At 32.7% G+C, this 20,213-nt stretch overlaps 1 protein-coding gene across 1 annotated transcript in view; it reads left to right on the forward strand.

Annotated features, from left to right (window-relative positions):
- NLGN1 (neuroligin 1) overlaps positions 1-20,213 on the forward strand; it is a 975,153-nt gene that overhangs the window by 492,455 nt on the left and 462,485 nt on the right. The window lies entirely within an intron of this gene.

The following is a 20,213-nucleotide window of genomic DNA, read 5'->3' on the forward strand; positions in this document are numbered from 1 at the left end:
AAGGAGGAAACATCAAAAACTATATTTGTGTAAAAAAATAAGAAAAAAATCGAGTGACAGGAAAATCAAGATAAAATTAAAGAAATGGTGAGTGATCAATCTTTGAGAAAGGCAGTGAGAAGTAAAATGCTGTTAATTTAAAAGATCAGAACTGAGGGTGTTCAGAAGCATAATTTTCTTTTTTGTTTGTTTGTTTTTTTTGTTTTTGGGGGGTCACACCCAGCATTACTCAGGGGTTACTCTGCCTCTATGCTCAGAAATCGCTCCTGGCAGGCTAGGGGGACCATATGACAGGAGTCGAAAAACCATACTTCTGCATGCAAGGCAAATACCCTACCTCTATGCTATCTCTGGAAGCAAAATTTTCAAAGAATAAAGAACCAGGAATGAAATACCAACTATGAATGAAGACATTTTCAATTTGAGAAAGTGCTCCATTAATGATGGTGAGAAGGAATAAGAATGAAGGTGTTTTGAGGGCAAAAGCAGTGTGGAAGAAAATGTATTTATATCCAAATTGTATACTTTGTTGAAACGTGAATGTTTGTTTGCATATGAAAGGGTAATTCTCACATCTTTAAAGAATTTTAAAAATAAAAATAAATATTTGGTAATCAGTTGATGATTAGAATCTAGAAAACCCTAAAGACTGTACCAAAAAGCTTCTAAAAATAATAAATTCATATAGCAAAGTGGCAGGCTAAAATTAACACACAAAAATCAATGGCCTTCTTATACACCAATAACAATGGAGAAGAAATGGCCATTAAAAAACAACCCCATTCACATTAGTGCCACATAAACTCAAATATCTTGGAGTCAACTAAAGAGGTGAGAGACCTCTACAAAGAAAATTACAAAATCCTGCTTCAAGAAATAAAAGAGGAAATAAACTTGAGTATTCAGAAAATGTTTCCCAGACATAAAATTAATTAATCTTTGACAAAGGGGCAAGAAATGAAAAATGGAGCAAGGAAAGCCTCTTCAACAAGTGGAACAACTGGTCAGTCTCTTGCAAAAATGTGAACTCAGACCTCCATATAACACCATGCACAAAGATCACATCCAAACGGTTTAAGAACCTGGATATCACAACCAAAACTATAAGGTATATTGAACAACATGTAGGTAAAACACTCCAGGACATTGAAATGAATGGCATATTCAAGAAGGAAACAGCACTGTCCAAACAAGTAGAAACAGAGATAAACAGAGGGACTATATTAAGATGAGAAGCTTCTGCACCTCAGAAGATATAGTGCCTAGGATACAAAAACCACCCACAGGATGGGAAAAACTATTCACCCGATACCCATCAGACAAGAGGCTAATATCTAAAATATACACATTACTGACAGAATTTAACAAGAAATAAAAAACTAACCCCACAAAAAATATGGAGAAGAAATGAATAATTTCTCAAAGAAGAAATACAAATGGCCTAAATGCACATTAAAAAAAGGTTTCACAACACTAATTATCAGGGAGATGCAAATCAAAACAACAATGATGTACCATGTCACACCACAGAGATTGGCATGCATTACTAAGAACAAGGACAATAAGTGCCGGCAGGGATGTGAGAAGAAAGGAACTCTCATACGTTGCTGGTGGGAATGTTGTCTAGCCTTTATGGAAAACAATATGAAGGTTCCTCAAAAAACTGCAAATTGAGGGGCCAGGCGGTGGCGCTAAAGGTAAGGTGCCTGCCTTGCCTGCGCTAGCCTTGGACGGACCGCGGTTCGATCCCCCGGCGTCCCATATGGTCCCCCAAGCCAGGAGCAACTTCTGAGCGCATAGCCAGGAGTAACCCCTGAGCGTTACCGGGTGTGGCCCAAAAACCAAAAAAAAAAAAAAAAACAAAAAAAAAAAAACCTGCAAATTGAGCTCCCATATGATCCAGCTATACCACTCCTAGGGATATTCCCAAGGAACACAAAAATGAAATATAAAAATCCCTTTCTCACACCTATGTTCATCGCAGTACTCACTATTAACAATAGCCAGACTCTGGAAACAACCAAGATGTCCCTCAACAGATGAATAGCTAAAGAAACTGTGGTACATATACACAATAAAATATTATGCAGCATTCAGGAGAGATGAAGTCAAAAAATTTTCCTATACATGGATGGACATAGAAACTATTATGCTGAGTGAAATAAGTCAGAGGGAGAGAGAGACACACACATATGGAATAGTCTCACTGATCAATGGATTTTAAGAAAAATAAAAGACATTATTGTTATAATGTCCAGAGATGAGAGCCAAAATTATCAACTGACAATATGAAGCTCACCTCAAAGAGTGGTGAGTGCAGTTAGAGAAATAATACACTAACAACTACCATGACAATGTTAATGAGTGAGATAAGTAGAATGCCTATCTTGAATATAGGCAGAGGATGGTGGGAGGTGGGAGATGGTGTCATTGGCAGTGTGAATGTTGCATTGGTGAAGGGGGGTGTTCTTTTTGTGACTGAAGCCCAACTACGGTTATGTTTGTAATCACTGGTTTAAATACATTATTAAAATACAATTAAAAAACAAAGAATTTAACAAGGAAATGCATAATTATGCAAGGAAATCCCAAAAGACTGCAAAAATGTTCAGATACTTGGTCAAGGACCAGAAAACTATTTCTTCAATTTTCACAAAGTACAAAAAGTATAAAAAAATACAGAGTAAGAAAAAGCTTCAACTAATCTAATTTTTACCTTTACATTTTTGATTTTCAAAAATATAGATGTATAATTAAAATATAAATGTATAATTAAAAATTAGACTTTATTTTCTTCTTTCTAGACATACATTAACAAAGTAAAATCTATTGTTCTAGACTAACTTATAATTATCTATGAACATTCTTATTCAGTTGGCATGCATTTAATTTATAGCATGATTCACATATTATCTCAGAAAAAAAAGAGCAAAGACCATACTTTGTTATTTGTGTGTCCTCAATGTAGTTAATAGTATCTATGATTTTTGAAAATTATGTGCATTTATGTTTGATTGAGTCTAAGATTCTAATTCCTCACTTTCTAATTAGTTATGAAAACTATAACTAGCTTTTATTTCACATTTATTTATTTATTTATTTGGTTTTTGGGCCACATACAATGATGCTCAGGGGTTACTCCTGACTATGAGCTCAGAAATAGCGCCTGGCTTGGGAGACCATCTGGGACGACGGGGAATCGAACCTAGGTCCATCCTAGGCTAGCACAGGCAAGGCAGGCGCCTTACCTCTAGTGCCACCACACCGGCCCCTCACTTTTATATTTTTATTTAATTAAAGTACCATGGTTTACAGTTATTTATAGTTGAGTTTTAACCATTGTATAGTTCAACACCAATCCCACCACTTTTATCAACACCCTCCACCAGTGTTCCCATACTTCATCATAATCCTCCCATTATCCTCTCTCCACCCAGTGGAATATATCCAGTTTTATGATCCTTCATTGATCAAAAAAAGACTGCCCATGCTCTGCTATATTTTTTGTCTGCCAGCCTATTTTCTTTATACATAGTTTATAATCTATCTATCAGTGTTTTTACATACTTTAAACTGGCTCTGATATTTCAGGAATTTTTCAGAGGAAAGATTACCAAATAATTTATAAGGAAAGTGGGGAAAAAGTAATTGGAGATGGAATAGAATTCATTGGGTAAGACAAAGTGAGAAGATAGCAGATTCTATCTACACATAAAAATATTTATTCAGAGCTAACCAAAATGCAAATAGGTGTGTTAATTATCCAGATTCTACTACTAAGACTGATTTGGAGGGATGAGTAATTCTATTTTACTGCATGCCACCTCAGACCATTGCTACTAAGGCCTTGAACTGAGCTGAGCCATAAAACATTTCTTGGGGAAAGACTAATGATTTTACTTAACTGAGGAGGCAATTGAGCTTAAATCATTTGTTTAAGGGTGCATTGTAATAAATATATTAACTCTATGACACAAATTCAACACCTTACCTTCCTCCTATTAGTGCCACTTAACTCATATGATATATACCTTTTCACTTGCTATATGCTACCAAAGGAAATGAAAGTTTTTTGTTTAATTATTATGTAAATAATTGAAAATGTGCATATGTCTAAATTAATTTGGAAGGACTATAAAAGATAGTACCCCTAAATGGGTAAGCATATCATGTAAAAAGACTCAATTGTCTGTTGGAAGATGGAATTAATCTTTCAATATCAACCTAATCTGTAGATTAGGTAAATTATAATGGCACACACTTTAAATCAATATAAAGTTGTAAATAAATGTTGATTAATCTACATTATAAGTTACTGCTTTTAATTAAATTTTAAAATATGAAGCTTTCACTTAGTTATTTCTTTACTATTGCTCTATTGAGAGCATAGGAAAAGAGGCTGAAGCCATGGAGCTTAATAAGATTCCAAAGTAATTATCTTAAAAAGTATGTTAAAGGTGTCTCTTACATGCCTTCATTTATTTGATTAAATGTTTAAAGAGCAACTGTTTGAAATAATGAACTTGCAGAAGCAGCCAAATACATTCTTTTAAAAATACTGCAATGAAAGGTTGTTTAAAAAGATATCTTAGGATTGCATTTGGAGATGACAGCTGACGAATAGCTTTGTTTTGCTCCCTTTTGCCAAAAAGACTGTTTATACATTACTTAGATCTCTCAGTGCAATGTTTCACATCTTGAAGGTGGTAGAATTTTTATATTACTTACCAGATGCAAATTAAACACAAAAGGAAAACAGAATTTTGATTCAAGGCCTCAATTCTTCAAATAAATTATTCTAACAATAACTGTTATCATCTATATTCTTCATTTAATATAAAGAAAATGTTTATTCCAATGAGTTTTTAATAAGGCTACATTATAGTATGTTTGTGTGTTCCTTTAAAATATATTTATTATATATTGTATTATAAGTAGGTAGTATACACATAAATATCTTGTTGTATTCTAAAATTCATCCACTTTCATCTATCCATACTTATAGTAAATTCTCTAAATGTAACACTTTACATGAAAAACTAGCTCATTTAAAAAATACCAATAAATTAAACTGCATTGGTATTCTATTAAATAAAATCACTATTTTCTTTTCTTTTTTTTTTTTTTTTTTGGTTTTTGGGCCACACCCGGTGACGCTCAGGGGTTATTCCTGGCTATGCGCTCAGAAGTCGCTCCTGGCTTGGGGGACCATATGGGACGCCGGGGGATCGAACCGCGGTCCGTCCTAGGCTAGCGCAGGCAAGGCAGGCACCTTACCTGCAGCGCCACCGCCCGGCCCTAAAATCACTATTTTCATTAAACCAATAAGATAACAAGAGAAAGGATAAAATAAATGCCATTTACTTGTATAATTCAAAAAAGCATTTTAAGTACTGAAAAGAATTAGGCAAATAAAGTACTAAAGGCATAAGTCAAAGGTAACAGTTTTCAGCTTTCAAACAGCTCATGAGTAAATAAAAGGAGTTAGTATAATGAAGTATATGTGTTTACTTTGTCTTAAATATTTCTTCTGTCAGTTATCATGTTAGTAAGAGAATATGACTTCTTGATTCACCTACCTAGAATTATGATTATTTTTTAATTTCTAGTTGTGAAACTTGAGTATATTATTGAATATTTTCCCCATTTATGGTATAAATAAAGATCATTATAATGTATTAGAGTTATGATAATTTAAAATACTGATCAGTGGAAATATGCTAGAAGATTGGTTGGTACATAGAAATAATATATTAACTAGTCATAATTTAGATGATTTTTCTTCATCTCTGAGTAGATGTAATCTCTGGGAACCAAGACCCTTATAACGTCTATTACATTGTTGTATCTCCAGAAGACAGACAAGGTTAAGTCCCAAGATAGTCTATTATGAGACTGCAATTTTATTTGTCTTCATACTGGTTTTCATGTATATTTTAACAAAAAATCTTCAAGTATACCACATTTAATAAATTTCTAAAAAGTATTTCTAACAAGGCAAATAAAACTATTCTTTTCTATAATTATTTTCTGTAAACATGCCAAATATTTTACTCTTTGATTGTTTTAGGTATTAAAACATAAATAATACTATTTAACGCTATTGAAATATTTGAAATTAGCAATTAACATTTTACAGTATCAGTGTGCATTTATTTTGAAAATTACCTGTCAATTCACTTATAATTGGTTGATTTTATCAGCTAATATTCTCTAAATAGATACTTACTTTAATTTTTTGTGCATGTTTACCACCTCCTGAGTTTTAATGAGACATGAACAATTTTATTTTCTGCTTGTTATAGAATTAAATCCTATTTATTGACATTAAAACAGCTACGATTAACTGAAATAAATTTTTTACTTAAACAAAACACATGAAGATTGAAAATTGTTTTCTAGGCATTACATGTATACTTGGTGTTAGAAAATTAAGTGAAAGTTTGCATGTAAATAAGAAACAATAATGATATATCACCTCCCACCTCAGGGATTGACATGCATTAAAATGAACAAAAACATTCAGTGCTGGCATGGATGCAGGGAGAAAGGAACTTTCATTCACTGTTGGCTGGAATGTCAACTGGTCTGGCCTATTTGGAAACAATATAGATTGTCCTCAAAAACCTGGAAATTGAGCTTCTATATGCTCTGCAATACCATTCCTAAGAATGTACCAGAGGGGCTGAAAAAGACAATGAAGAAATCTCCTCTGCACTCCTATGTTCACTACTCACATTATTCACAAAAGCCAGATCTTGGAAACAACCCAAGTGCCTGTGAAAAAATGAGTGGATAAAGAAACAGTGGTACATCTACTCAATGGAAAACTATGCTACTATCAGGTAAAAATAAAGTCATAAATTGTGCTTATCCATGGATGAATATAAAGAGAAATACTCTGGGCAAAATGGATCAGAAGGAGAGGAAAAATAAGGAATGATCACACGCATTTGGGATATAAATAGAAATATAGTATGGTATTAATATTCAAATACAATGGAGATGAGGACTGGAAGGACCACCAGTCCATGGTAGGATGCTTACCACAAAAAGCAGGGGAGTGCAGTTAGGGCAGAGAAGGGACCATTGTGAGAAAGATAGTTGGAAACTAATGATTTTGCCAAGAATTGATGTTAATAAAAGGTAAGATAATTTGCATGATAGCCCTTCACTAATAATATTACAAACACAAAGTCTAAAAGAAAGAAAAAAATAAGAGAGAAAATAAAAATGTCTGCCATAGAGGTAGACAGAGGAAAGTGGGAAGGCAACTGAGGACATTGGCGATCATGAACCACTTTGTAACTGTATCTCCCAGATTCAATTTAAAAATATTAAGAAATAAGAAACAGTTTATCCTGTTCTTAATGCACCAAAATATAGAATATATCTGAAGTCATAACTTATTGTTGCCATCATTACTCCTTGAATTCAAGTTATCATTGTTATTAGACAATAAAGTAAAAGTCTACTTATTGAACATGTTACTTAGAAAGTTAAATTTAGAGAATAAGGAAAGGAATGAATTCAAGAGAAAACAGGAGTTTGAAAGAAGCAAACAAACAGAGACATAGAGACAAGTAACTAAGGTATATGTTCATGGGAGAATACAATCTTGAAGAACAAGCAATTAAAGGGTGTTCTTAAAATATCATATATACTTTGCAGTAACTAGCATAAAATTAACTTTTTAGAATAATTTTTGGGACATATTTTAGTTTTTCATTTGGCTTAAATGGTATTGTTAGTATTGAATATATGGTACGATAGAGATGTATCTTATTTTAATTAATTTTGTCTTGTTGATTTTCTTGCATTGTATAGATATTAAAATTTAAAATGAAAATGTTTGATAAATTTAACTTGTAGTTGACTCACCAAGAAAGAAGGACTCAGTATATTTCACAAAATTATTAGGAAAATCAAATCATTGCAGATAGCAGCACTTGTTCATTTAAATATTTTAACAATGCATAAACACTAATAGAGTTTACATTTTGATAGAAATTTGTTTGAAAAGACTTTACTATTTTTGTAACCCAAATCTCTAATATGAAAATTGTTAAGTATCTCAGGATTAATTTAGCATCATTTGGATTTGAACTCTGTTGAATTTAAATTCTTACTTATCCCAATGCTTATTTATTTGTCCCTCATCAAGTAATGTTGGATTGAAGTGAATATATGGGAAGAAAACTGTATGCTATGCTGAAAATTAGAAATTATCAGTGTTTTGGCTTTTGCCTTTGGTTGATTTAGGTAACTAACTCAATTGGCATAGACCATCTCATTACATATCATTTATGACGCTTAAACAAAATTACTTCAGTTCTCCTTAAACTTGATGTTATTCTCACATTTGGGGATTAATAAAAGTTCCATTTAATAAACAAATATAAAGTTGTATCTGGAAGTAAGTAGTTTATTAAATAAACATATTGGGACCAGAGCCAGATAAAATGAATAGAGCATTTACCTTGCACACAGCCAAACAGGTCTAACCTGTTTGGCTGTGTGCAAGGTAAATGCTCTATTCATCTTCTAGCATCCCATATGGTCCCCCAATCCACTTTCAGGAGTAATTCCTGAGTGCAGAACCAGGTTTAATCCCTGTCCATAGTTGAGAGTGGCCTGACTCCTTTTCATAAATAGAATAAATGTAAAAAAAATTAATAAAAGTTGCCTTGGAAGGGTCTCAAAAATTAAAAACTGCATAATGAGTACACATTTTGTTTTGAGTAATAGTTTCTCACATTGAACTATATCTGAGGCAGATTTTTAGTTGCTAATAAGTCTGTGAATTTTTGTATCATTATTGTAAAATTATGTTAGCGTATATGTTATTTTCAACACATATTTGGTAATTATTTAAGTCAATCACATGTTGGTTTTATTTTTTAAAGTGTACTATCTTTCTACATTTATATGTTATCTATCTTCCAGTGGAGCTTGAAGTTTTCAATTTATAATGATGTTTTCTATTCTTGGCTAGATATACCTAAGGATGTTCATAAATAAAAATAATATCTAAATTTTATTTTGAAAAATTTAATGTTTTACCTCATTATGTTGATATTTATAGATTACAAAATCAAATATATTTTCAGATTGTGTCAAGTGAATTTATTTGTGGTTTTTTGCATCTCTTTCTCAATGATATTTCAGTATGATTGTTGGTCACAGACTTAGGAGAATGAACCAAGTCCTCCTACACATTTGTACACACTTTACAGGCCTGTCTGTAAGTTATGATTATAGTAACATTTTCTTATTTCATTATCCAACTGCTTAATTTCTTCCTAAATAGTTTATCAGCAGCATTGAGCCTATACAGTGGGAAAGCAACACATGATGATTTATTAAGGTTGGTAAGTATCAAATTATTTGTGCTGTACAGAAGCATACATTTTCCATGACTATGAAGTTTCATCACTAATGCTTAGGGGCTTAACAATAAAAATCAAGTTTCATTTATATCATTTAAAAAATAATCATGCACATCTTCACACATATATAGTAGGAATCTATTTTATACAATATTATACTTTTAAAAAGTCATCTTAGTTTTATTTGAACCCAAGCTTTTCAGAGTATATATATGCAGTAGATACATCATCAGTTACAATAAAAATAAGAATACTATGTTTTATAATGCTCATAAAATCACTCAAAAATTTTGGTGGCTAATTTTAAAAAATAATTTGAGTTATACTGGCATGCCAATTATTTCTTGTATGTGGTTATCAAGTGACTTCTTAGTGTCCTTGGATTTTTACTAAATATATTTGTATAGATATCTAGAGTTTATAATTATTAGAAATATATGTATTGTCTGTTTTTCAAATAAATGTGATCTTTGAAATTTACATTACCTGTGATACTTTGTATACAAGCATTATGGCTTCTTCAGGCTATTTTGTGTGTATGTGTGTGTGTGTGTGTGTGTGTGTGTGAGAGAGATTTTAAAAGTCTCATAAATTTAGGTTGTTGAGAAATAAGACCATGTATATGCATACTTTGCATGGAACTAACCCCAAATTGATCCGCAGCACCTGATACTGTCCTAGACCTACCAGGAGTGTAGGAGTGTACCTACCTGAGAGCAAATCCAGGTGTAAGACCTGCTTTTCCCCAAAAAAACTTTCTAAATTCATTAAATAAAATACCAAAAGAGTCATAATTTTAACAATCAAAATAATCAATCCAAAGGTATGATAGACAATATCAGCAGAAATAGTGTGGTGTACTTCTTTTTGGGTTTTAGTTAAACTTAATGTTATAATCATATTATGTTAGTTAATATAATTTACATATTTTTGATATCTATGTGTCTTATTTTTAAAGTTGATGTATAGACTCCAAGTACCTTTATTCTTTTATATAAAATATTTGTATTTTATGAACTTTACTGTCAATTATATACATTCTTATCAAGGACTGGATGTGGCAGAAATGTAGGAAAAGTTTTGTTTTAAATATCCAAGTTTTTTTATCATTTTAATATTGATATAATTTTATTTTAGATCTTTGTTTTTAGTTTTGTTTAGTGGCTAGAAGCAGTGCTCAAGTGTCCCAGGCATCAGCTCAACCAGCAAATAGTCTAATGCCAGGTATCAAAGATATGGCACTGCTTGGCTTTAAAGTGATGGGTATTTTGCAGGCTTTCTCTGTGGTTCTGGCAGCCTCCTGAGCCACACAGGACAGTGTTCAGGAACCTCCAGGGTTTTATACTGGTGTTGTATCTTGAGGACAATATGGTGTCTGGAATGAAATCTGGTCAGACACATGCTAGCATTGTTTCCTATGCACTGTACTATTTCCTAGACCTAATTTTATATTTCTTAAATTATACCCTTATTTTGGATTAAAAACAACAGAAAACAACCTCTATATATAATTCAAATATTTCTTTTCCTTTACTAGTTTATTAGTATAAGTTTTAAGCTAGCTACTCAGGAACTCACTTTAATTAATCAAATTATTTTTGCTACCTAAATTAAATATCAAAATCACCCTGTCATTTCAGCATATAATAAGAAAAATAGTACAAGAATCCAATAATTAGCTTAATTTTTTCAGCTTTGCCCAAAAATAAATATTTTCTTTGACATGTTACACAATATAAAATAATATGTATTTGTATAGAAAATGAGTTGAATACCTATGAATCTGCTATGAGCTATGTCTATGTAATTTTCATTGTAATCTCTTAGCTTATTTATAAAAATAATTCACCTATTTTAAATTTGATGTTTATATTTATTCTTTATTATCAAAGTGACAGAACGAGAAAAAATGATGTTGCATATTCAAAATTGACTAATGAAAATATATGCAAGGTACATACAGGGTTAGAATTGACAATAAAGTTGACATTCTCTGAATTACATATTATGAATGAATTGATACCAGAAATGGAAATAAATGGACTATCTCTTGCGGTTTATAGAGAGGACAGTATTCATAATTTGCCATTATGAGATTCAACAAGATAAAATTATACCCTAGCTACATGAATTTTTATCATGATACTCTTGAATACATTTAAGAACAAAGATCAGAGCAAAAAAAGACTAAGTGGTTTAATAAAAATTGTGAATAATTTTATATATATATTAAGTTTTTTATCTTTATTTTAATAGCTTGTTTTTCTCTTTGTTTTGAAATAATTTTCCATTCAGTTATATCTTTTTTTCTAAATGAGTGGACTTTCTGCAGATGCTAAATCTGCACTTCAGTCCTAAAGAACTAGAGTAACATGCTTAACTGGCTTCCTTTAACTCTGTTAGTTTTGCCTTTTCTCCTTGCATATTTTTTATCTAATTTTTTATTTTTAATAATTACTTTATTTAAGCACCGTTGTTACAAAATTGTTCATAATTAAGTTTCATTTATAGAATGTCCACAACCCTTCACCAATGCACTTTTCCCACCATCGATGTCTCTACACCTTCCCCGCTGTCTTTGAGACAGGCATTTTGCTTTTCTTCTCTCCCTTTCTCTCACTCTTGCTCTCTTCTTTTTGACACTGCGGTATGCAATGAAGCAAGCATGTCACTTTATTCTTTTTAAAACCCAGTTTTTGTCCAGTATGATCAGGTCTAACTATCATTTTCATAGTATACCCTTCTCTATTCTAATTAAACTCATAGCTCTGTGTGGCAAGTTTCCTAGTATGAATAGGTCCTCATGGCCCTCATCGGTATTGTCTCTAGATCCTATTAACATACTGTCTTTTATTTTTCTGATATCCCACAGGTGCATGAGACTATTTTATGTATATTCCTCTCCTTCTGATCCATTTCACTCTACATAAAAACCTCATGTACATCAATGTATAAGTATTTCATGACTTCATTTTTCCTAAAAAGAAATTTCTTTTTTTAAAAAAAGGAGAGTTAGAGTCAGCAAGGAAGCCTGGAGAGCAGCTGAAAGGGGGAGAGAGGCAGAGAGAGCCAGAGAAGAAGCAGAAAGTGGCTGCGAGGAAAAGGCTTAGAAGCCATGTGAGGAAAAGTACATGGCGGTTAGGACCTTGAAATAAAGTTGGCTTACTTCTGGGACTTCCTCTGACTGCTTTGTGAATTTCTAACTGTCACCCTGCAGCCTTCAGATCCGCCAGGCCATAAGGACTGCAGGAGCCTGGCCCAGCAGAAAAAGGCCTCACCATCCCCCTATCAACGTAACTGAACTGTCTTTTTATATTAAAATTACATCCCAGTAATGGTCCTCTCAGTCGGGCATCTTTAATTAGAGATCTTGGTATTTACATAGATCCTATGTGGAATCATGGAGCATCTTCTTATTTCATTTCAACCTTAGGTAGCCAGGCAAGCTGCAAAGAGACTGCATTTCAACAAGGGAAGGCAAAGTACAGCCCAAACTCAGTTCCTCCTGTCTTTTAGGATAGTATATCCTCCTATAGAATGCATGCACAAAATGATAAAACGAATCACAATAATGGAAAATAAGGTTACAGTTACAAGGTAAATATGTGGCTAGTTCTCAATAAAACTTCAACAGTTGGTTATTTTCTGAAGGAGGCCACTATCTCAGAACCTGATAAATCAAGAGAATTCATGTAATTTCAGAAAGTGGCTCCTGTCTGTGGATCAGGTTGATTAAGGTAATTTCTACAATAAAACGAGCAAGTCGTGACAGAATCTAATCTCTGCAGACATAAAACAAACTGTTGGTCCAAGACCAGCTGAGTATAAGGTGGGCCCAGCCAGCAGGCAGGGTGTTTATTTAAGAATAACTTGGGGGTTGAGGAGGGGGGCTCTGTAAAAAAAAAAAAAAAAAAAACCCGCCAAAACTTCTTAACCATGGGTCAACAATAATGTTCATTTTCTGGGTCAAAGTTAAATGAATCACCATGAGATTCACAATTACTAAGTTGTTCATGACTGAATTTCAGTTACAATTTCCAACATCCATCATTACACTAGTGCACATTTTCCCCAGTTTTTCTTTAACCCTCCCTCCTCTCCTCCCCCTGCCTTTATGTTTTTTTTCTCTCTGTCTCTGCCTCTCTCTGTCTCTGTATGATTCTCTCACTCTCTTTCTCTCTCTTCTGCCCTCTTCCCACCTGCCTTTATCACATACACTTTTTTATTTTTATTTTGTTATGTTTTATTTGGGGGGGGGTCACATCCGGCAGCACTCAGGTGTTACTCCTGGCTCTACACTCAGAAATCACTCCTGGCAAGCTCAGGGACCATATGGGTTCCAGGGATTCCAACCAACGTCCTTCTGCATGCAAGGCTAACACCCTACCTCCATGTTATCTCTCGGGCCCACATACATTTTTCTTTCTCTTTCTCCTTTTTCTCTTTCTCTCTTTATTCCCTCTTTTTTTTATTTTAGACAATGTCGTTTGCAATATTGTTACTGAAGTGTCATGCCTATCACTTTATATCCTGTCAGCATGCGGTTCTTGTCCAGAGTGAAAATTTCCAAATACCATTGTTAATAGTCCCTTCTCTGTCCATATGCACTCTCCCATTCTTTTTGAGTCAAGATTCTTACAACGGATGAGTCCTCCTGTCCCTCAGTCTCTGTTATCTTTGGATATTATTCGCATACTCTCTCTTTTTTTATATAAATTCTACAAATGAGTGCAATCATTCTTTATCTCTCTCTGACTCATTTCATGCAGCATAATACTCTTCATATTCATCCACGTATAAGCAATTTCTCTTCAAACATTGGTAACACTACTATGAAAAATCACTTTGATTATGTCAGTGAGAATTGCATTTTAATTAATGTTGAAACATTGTGTTGTAGCTTGTATTCCTCTGAAAAATATACATGTGAGTTCAAGCATATGAATACAAATAGACACACATGTATACACATATATGTATGTACATGTATAAAACAGTAAAGTGAAATTGTAAGGTAAAGGTCATTGAAAAAACTATTTTAAAATTTTACAAATCTTCATCTATTTCACTATATCTATATTATATATTATAATCCAACAAGTTGCAAAATAAAATCACTCCCCTTTTCATTTGAATACATGTACTTCTAACAGAAATTTTAAATCATCCATGTCTCAAGCAAGAGTTGTTTGTGGTTTTCTCTTTCTTTTTTGAAATCACAGTTAGATACAGGTACAGAGTTAAAAAGTTGTTGATGATTGAGTTTTAGTCATACATTTTTCCAACACCAGACCCTTCACCAGTGTACTAATATTCATTTCACATATTCCTAGGTTAGTATAATTTAGCCTAGTAGTTTTCCATACTGATTTTAATTTTTCCATCTATGTGGTTAAATTTAAAATAATATAACTAACATTATTATATTTTAGATACAATTTGCATAGCCAACTGCACCCACCATGCAAATAATATTCTAATTCAACACTATGAATAAATATGGTGAATTCACATTAATTCTACATACTCAATGTCTCCTGTATACCGCCACGGTTTTGATTTTTACATTCTTCTCTCAAAACTATTTCCCATGACAATTGTTAAAATTTTATCATCTTTTAGCTAAAAATCAACTTATTTTCTTGATAGTCTTGCTGATCTTTTAAAAATTCTTCCACTTCCCTTTTACACAAAATGGAATTTGGAATTAGAAAATAGAAATATTAATATCAAAAAAAAATCCTTAAAATATTTCTTGTCATCATAAAAGGAGAAAATAGAAATAAAACATTTAAAGAATACAGCTTCAAAAATTGATTTTATTTATTGAACTTTACAGAATATCTTTATAATATTACTATTTTTATTATATTTTATGTATTATTATTTATTTTTTATTATATATGAACTCCATGATTCATTTTATTCCCTATCATAAACTCGTTTTAAAAATAAAAGCAATAATATCCAATTACTAAGAATAGAAACTGGAGAAAATTAAATCTTAGTATTTTTCTACTATAAAATCAGCATTTTTGCTTCATATGTTATGTTAAATATAAATATATAACATATAATTAACATGCATATATACATTTTTCAATTACTTCTTTATTACTATCTTCATATGTAAAAAGAGCTTGGAAAAATGTTTTCTTCCTAATCTCTTTCATTCAGAATTCTCAGAGGGCAATATTTTGCTGAAATTAAAAATATACATGAGAAAAGAAAAATGAAGTTTTTCAGATTTTTCTGTTTATGATTGAGTCATATATATTTTCCTATATCCAAAAACCAGTCAGAAAAGACCATAATGATAAGTTATTTACTTTTTAAAGTCTTTAATTTCAGACACCTTTTTTCCATACCTTTAAGAAGTTGCCTTCTTATTAAAATAGTATTTTAGTAATCAAATTTATATAACATCTGGGTGAAATACTAAGATTTAATTTGTTTTGGTGGAGCACTGTTCTTTGGATTGGCTTCCAATTGCTGAGCTCTCTGATTATTCACATTTGTTGATTAAATTGGGTGATTTTTCCTCTCATTGCTTATCCCATTATAAATTGACAGCTTTAATATCAAACGAACTTTGTATGGATGGCTCCCATAATTCATAGATTATTATACTTAATTTAATTTGGGATGTCATTTAAAACTTTAAGTATTGAGACCAACTGAAAAATTTATATGAAGGCCCTTATTCATCACTAAAACTGAATTGCATGTACACTTCTTTTAGGTGACTGCTGAATTTTCATTACTATACAATGCCCAAAAATACATATTCCAGGTCTGAAAATGATCTGCAATCATTTATTCATGTTTCCACAACCATAGAACCTGCACTAGCAATATCAGTGGATAATTGAAATTATGGATCATATCTTGGCCTGAAAGTATTTTGTAGTCTTTCTATATTAAAAACAAATGTTTGGAAATAAAAACATAATATAAATTGAAAGGATTCTATGCATGTTTAAAATATGTAGCATTAATATTTTAGTTTATAAGACTTAATTTCATTTGGTGTTTTTACATAATTTTGTCATAAACTCTAGAATATGATAGACAAAATAGGAAAGGGAATATTTTAAATTTGAGGAATTTGGCATTTAACATAATTTAAATGTAAGATAATGAAGTGTTTTCAGCATTTACTGATAACTGTTGCCATAAATACAACATCATACTGCAAAATATATAATCTGATCATACTTTAAAATATCATGGTCTTGTTTGTATTCTAGAGTTTATGTTTAGGACTTAAATCTCTTTTCTTTATGTTTCTGATGCATATGTTCTTGCAACAAATATAGATGTATTGGTCTTATTTATATATTGTACTATAAAAAAAAAGGCCGATCAGTGTGTTCAGAGACTCGTGCATACCAAATTTTGGAAGTAGAATTAATTTATCTTATTACATTGAAGTGTAAGAAAACATATATAAGAAATAACAATAGAAGGGACATTGAGAATATTCTTTGGGCACATTAACATAGGAAATAAAAATTGATTAAATAAGACAGAGTTTTATCCCATTGAAGATTTAATATCTTCCTGTAGGCTTAGTCATACTCATATAAGCTAAAAAGTAACTTTTTTTTTTGGGTGGGGGCCACACCCGGTGACGCTCAGGGGTTACTCCTGGTTCTGCACTCAGAAATCACTCCTGGATGACGATATGGTACTCAGGGTATTTAACCCAGATGCATCCTGGTTCAGTCCCGTGCAAGGCAAATGCCTACTGCTGCACTATCGCGCCGGCCCTCAAAAGCAAATTCTTAATTTTCATGTGCAAAATGCCTTTCAGAAGTAGCCTTTTATAGGGCCAGAGAGAAAGCACAGAGGTAGGACGTTTGCTTTGCATGTGGACGACCCACGAGGGATCTGGACAGATTTCCGGCATTTTATATGGTCCCCCAGCCTGCCAGAGGCGATTTCTGAGTGCAGAGCTAGGAGTAAACCCTGAGCTCCTCTGAGTTATGGCCCCAAACCAATCAATGAATAAAGTTTTTTTTTTTAAAAAGTAGTAGCCTTTTATTTTGCATATATTGAACGCTTGTTTAGTTTTATCACTCACACTAAACATTGTCCATTTCATCCAATTAAATATTTTGACATAAAACTATTGACAGAATTCTTTTGGGGGTGTTATTTGAGCCACACCCAGTGATGCGCTCAGAAATCGCTCCTGACTTGGGGGATCATATGGGACGCGGGGGGGATCGAACAGTAGTCTTATGGCTTGCACTACCACTCCAACCCTATTGACAGAATTGTTATAATATTTCTAAACAGTAGTTGTATCTGATATTTTATCATGCTTTTTTTCTTTCATAATATTTCAAGTATGGTACTTCTCCAATATTTCCTTAACCCACCTGAGAGGTTGACTGGTTCTCTTCAAGACTTTATTCTATCTAGTAATTTTTGTTTTATCTTACTTTCATTATATTTTATAATTTTTTTTTTTTTTTGGTTTTTGGGTCACACCCGGAGGTGCTCAGGGGTTACTCCTGGCTGTCTGCTCAGAAATAGCTCCTGGCAGGCACGGGGGACCATATGGGACGCCGGGATTCGAACCAACCACCTTTGGTCCTGGATCGGCTGCTTGCAAGGCAAACGCCGCTGTGCTATCTCTCCGAGCCCATATTTTATAATTATTTATTTTACTTTTATAACTTATTTTTGTTATATTTTATTATTTACTAAAAGTTTGATTAATTAAATATTTATATTAAGTACTTAAAATTAGCAAATATTTTTCAAACTATTGTATATGTCTCAAATGGCACTAAAGGTAAGGTGCCTGCCTTGCCAGCGCTAGCCTTGGATGGACCGCGGTTCGATCCCCCGGTGTCCCATATGGTCCCCCAAGCCAGGAGCGACTTCTGAGCGCATAGCCAGGAGTAACTCCTGAGCATTACTGGGTGTGGCCCAAAAACCAAAAAAAAAAAAAATTTAAATATAACAGTTTATTGTAAAGTACTAGCTACATGTAATTTTCTATAGCTGTATCATGTTTTACACATGCATTAGTTAGGTATATTTAAAGAATCTAAGTTTCTGATTATTTTGTGCAATTTCCAATTGAATTTCTTTTTATAATTGCTGTTTGTAGGGTATAAACAATTTTGTATGTATTATAGTTCTATTTTGTAGACCAATGTAGTTATAAAAAGAATTTTGATTCACTGTATAGAGCCAAATATATCTTCTAAAATAAGTCAGTCAAGATATAGCTAAAAATATAATCATAGGAGAAAACCTGGGTATAACCAGAAGATTATTAAAAATATATTTTAAAAGAACAAAGAGCCTGCCCTGCAAACAATGTGACTAGATTAATTCATTAAAGATTCTTAAAGGCAGGAACATATACATACAATCCTTTACTTTCTTATAAAGAGTACTACCCCATAGAGAAATCAAATGTAAATAATTCTAATTAACTTATAATGATTCTTAAAGAGAACTGTTCCATGTCTTCCTGCCTACCCTGCTCTGTCCTGCTCATTATGGGGTTATTACTTGTTGCCATTACCTAGATGCCTACATATTCACTAAGAGGGCACTTTTAAGATAAGCTTATGGGGAAATCGCTGAAAAGTAGTCATAAATATGCATGCCTTTAGGGGCCGGGCGGTGGCGCTGGAGGTAAGGTGCCTGCCTTGCCTGCGCTAGCCTAGGACGGACCGCGGTTCGATCCCCCGGCGTCCCATATGGTCCCCCAAGAAGCCAGGAGCAACTTCTGAGCGCATAGCCAGGAGTAACCCCTGAGCGTCACAGGGTGTGACTCAAAAACCAAAAAAAAAAAAAAAAAAAATATGCATGCCTGCTGTTTATGTGGCTCACATAATGATATATCTTTTGCAAGTGAGCCAGATTTTTATAATTAATACTTATATTTTCTTCTCTATATTTTAACACTAGTACATACTAAATATTCTGAATATCATCTATTTTTTTTTTTTAGTATTTTTGTTTTTGCAGTAGCAATGTTTGCATGAAATAGCAAGACCACAACTGGTATGTTCAATGTGTCATGTGGTACTGGGTATTTAAGTCAGGGTATTATATAAATAAGGTATGTGCTCTAACATGAACCACAGCTATGACCTTATTCTAGAAATGTTTTAATTAGCCAATTAAGTATAAAGAAGACTTCATTTTTATCTTGAATTAATATTACAGAAGTTTAGTGGCATAAAAGATGATAAGGTATTTCCTCCCACATTTTACATTCCTAAGTCAACTCTAGTGTAATAGTTGGAAATATAGAAAAAATAGAATTAAAATATAAACATCTTAAAGTTCTTATGACACTAGAAATAAAACAATAGGGATGAAGCAAAAGATATAAAAATCTTGTGCTGTGGACTGGAGAGATAGCACCAGCGGTAGGCCGACTGCTGTATATGCAGTTGTTCCAAGAGAGACAATGGTTCAAAACCCGGCATCCTACTTGGTCTCCCATACCTGCTAGGGACTATTTCTGAGTGCAGAGCCAGGAGTAATGCCTCAACGCTGCTAGATGTGACCCACCCCCCAAAAAAACTAGAGTTGTATTTAGTATTTAGTCCCCAAAATTGATTAGTATTCAAAGACATTAATTGATATAACCAGAATTTTAAAAATATTTGTGCATTTATTATAATCATAGCATTCAATAAAGTATTTTAAAAATAATTGCCAATAAAAAATAAAAAGTTGCAAAATTTTAATAGTAGAGATAAGGCAGTGGCTTCTGTGTATAAAGCTGTATGTGGTTTTTTTTTTATTTTCCCACCATTAAAATAAAATTATTTTGTTATGTGC

This window comes from Suncus etruscus, chromosome 6 (genome assembly GCF_024139225.1).
Source record: "Suncus etruscus isolate mSunEtr1 chromosome 6, mSunEtr1.pri.cur, whole genome shotgun sequence".
Classification (NCBI taxonomy): domain Eukaryota; kingdom Metazoa; phylum Chordata; class Mammalia; order Eulipotyphla; family Soricidae; genus Suncus; species Suncus etruscus.